At 42.4% G+C, this 3114-nt stretch overlaps 1 non-coding gene across 1 annotated transcript; it reads right to left on the bottom strand.

The window, feature by feature from the left end:
- Positions 1 to 723: 723 nt before the first annotated feature.
- On the bottom strand, positions 724 to 859 carry LOC115064596. The gene has a single exon (XR_003844434.1). It is a non-coding gene; the product is annotated as a small nucleolar RNA SNORA17 (small nucleolar RNA).
- Positions 860 to 3114: the final 2255 nt, after the last annotated feature.

Raw genomic sequence — 3114 nt, 5'->3', positions numbered from 1 at the left:
CTCTACCAAGTGGTACAGTTGGTGAGGGGCAGGGACAGCTCTCCTGCTCTCATGACCCCAGAGCCATGTCTCCTGCCTGCCACAGGCGGTGAAGGGTGAGGGAGGAGGAGGAGGAAGAAGAGGAGAGGGAGGAGGAGGAGGAGGAGGAGGAGGAGGAGGAGGAGGAGGAGGAGGAGGACACTGCTCTCCTGTCCATGCCACTGCACGGGAAGCGAGTGAGTGGTAGGGCCAGGTTCCTTATGCTTATATCCTTAGGGGCTGGCTCACCTACAATTCCTGCAATGTGCGGAGCCACTCTCCACAGCTGACAAGGGTTAGGGCCAGCTCTCCTGCTCTCCTGCTTCCAGGGCAAACTCTTACGATGCCTAGGTGAGGGATGGGGATGACAGCCCTTAGATGACATCATGCCTCCAGGTGGCAGCCTAGGCCAGGGGTGTTTGCCTAGCTTTTGGTGGTAACAGATCTCTGCTGTAGAAGGGCCATGGACCCAGATGTGGTCCTGGGTGGCAGCACAGGCCAGGATGTCACCATGGTTCCAGGTGGCATCACCAGCTACTTACATAATATTGCTCCTCACTACCCTCCAGTTCTGCCTCTTTTCATTGTGTCCACATACTTCTGTTTCTCTTTTGTTTCCATTTCTCTACCACTTATTTGCTCCTCTTAGTGGCCCGTGGGGTTTCTGAATGTCTGGTGATCATCTCAGGCTCGCTTTCTCCAGGAAATGTTAGGTCACGAATCATTCAGATGATCATAGGTCAGAACACTGAATGTAGACATAGCCTATCTCCTCTCTGTCACCTACTATGTATGGCACATATGACACAGCATTCATACCGGCAACACTTCTAGAGGCAGGCATTTTTAGTTTTGGAGAATACAACTCATAGAAATGTCTGGGCACAAGTCTATCTTAGTTATGGCTGTAATGAAAACATACAATAAATAGAATGGCTAAAATAACAAGTATTATGTCCTCTTGTTTGGAGGTTGGGAGTGGCGTTTGGTGAGGGCTCTGTTCAGGCACCTTTATATATTCTAATGTGCTGGAAGGATGGCAAGAGAGCTCCCTGAGATTTTCATTCATGCAGATAGGGTCTCACTATGTGTCCTTGAGAGGAACTATCTACGTAGAACCGGCTGGCATTGAACTCACAAAGATCAACCTGTTTCTGCCTCCCACATGCTGAGATGAAGGGTGTGTGCCACTGTGTCTCTCTTTGGGGTACCCCTCTCCCTTTTCATAAAGGCACTTAATGCTATTCACTATGATATGACCCAAATGCCCTCACTCTTAATTCCACCAGATTGGATATCAAATCTTGGCACTATGAATTTGTTAGCATGTATAGTCAGTGCAAAGCATCTCTCTTTGGATATGTTTTTGTTCTCCTAGGCAAATAGCTGGTTGTGCAATGGTTAGATCACAGAGTACATAGGTTTTTAGCTCGAAGTAATTTTTTTCTCTTATGGGATACTTGACATTTATTATCCTTGTGCCTGACACCCAGTTGATGCTACTATCAGTGCTGAGCCTTAGAGTACATGGGACATTCCATCAGTAAAGGCTCACCCAAAAACCAATGATGTTCAAATTGTGAAACTTAAGGTTACATGTATGTTTAACTTTTTTTTTTTTTTTTTTTTTTTTTGGTCTCCATTGACTGGACCCAAAGCTTTGAATGTATGCTAAGTTTGTGCCACACCCCTGAGCTACACTCTCACAGAGTTTAACTTCTAAAGAAAGTGTTAAACTATTTTCTAAAGTCATTGAACTATTTTGTATTTCCACTAGCAGTGTATCAACTTATCATTCTTCCACCATGCTTACCAATAATCTGTGACCTGTGTGGTTTTACTTCCTAAGGCCATGTCCTGTGATTTTACTGGTCCTTGTTGATTATTGTAGTTGAACATTCTTTATGCTCGCACATCACTTTTAGTGAAATGTGAAGATGCTGTTTGGTTTCTACTGAATGCATAGCCTTTTTGCACTACCGTGAAGTAAAAACCAATGTTAATCCATCCTAAGTCAAAGACCAGCTGCACTGTTTGAAGATTTTGACATCTATATTCGTAAGGGATATTGGGGAGAAGTTTTTTAGAAGATGTTTTTCTCTGAGTTTTATTATCTATGTAATAGTAACCAGATAAAATGAGCCGCAAAGAATTCTTTCTTCTCTAAGTGGGCTTAAGACTATTTTTTTTTTCTGTAAATGTTGGATAGAATTTATTAGTGGAACCATCTGGATCAAGAGCTATCTTTGCAGGAAGAGTTTTTTAAATTATAAATTCAAATATACATTCTTAATAATTGTGCATCATTCAAATTTTAGCATATTTTTTTCTATCAATTTTTATGAGTTATGTTCTTTAAAACATAACATACATACCCCTCCCACCTAGATGGCTCAACAGGTTAAGGTGCTTGCTGCCAAGTCTGACGACCTGAGCTCAATCCCAAGGACTCACAAAGAAGAAGAAGAGGCCCAGATCCACAAATTGTCCTCAGCATGCATATCATAGCACTTGGGTACACACATGTGTGCAAGAGTGGCTGCAACCTCCCCCAATGTAATAAAAAAGGAAAAATTGCTCATTTTGTATGGCTTGTCAGTGTTGTGGGGATAAAAGTTGTTTGTAACATTCTGTATTATGCTGTTAGTTTCAGAAGGAAAAAAATTTACAAAACCTTTCCCCCATTTCTCAAAGTAATAATTTCAGATTTTCCTCCTATTGGATTACTCTTTACATAGAACCAGGTCTTTCTTTTTTTTTTTTTTTTTTTTTTTTTTTTTTTTTTTTATTATTATTTTCTTTATTTACATTTCAAATGCTATCCTGAAAGATTCCCATACCCCTCCCCCCACCTCTGTTCCCCTACCCACCCACTCCCACTACTTGGCCCAGGCCTTGCCTTGTGCTAGGTCATATGGAGTTTGGAAGACCAAGGAGCCTCTATTCCCACTGATGGCCGATTAGGTCATCTTCTGCTACAAATGCAGCTAGAAACACAAACCCAGGGGGTACTAGTTAGTTCCTGTTGTTGTTCCACCTACAGGGTTGCAGCCCCCTTCAGGTACTTGGGTACTTTCTCTAGTTCCTGCATTGGGG

This window comes from Mus pahari, chromosome 8 (genome assembly GCF_900095145.1).
Source record: "Mus pahari chromosome 8, PAHARI_EIJ_v1.1, whole genome shotgun sequence".
Lineage (NCBI taxonomy): Eukaryota > Metazoa > Chordata > Mammalia > Rodentia > Muridae > Mus > Mus pahari.
The sequence above is the reverse complement of the archived record's forward strand: the minus strand, read 5'-3'. Positions and strand labels throughout refer to the sequence as shown.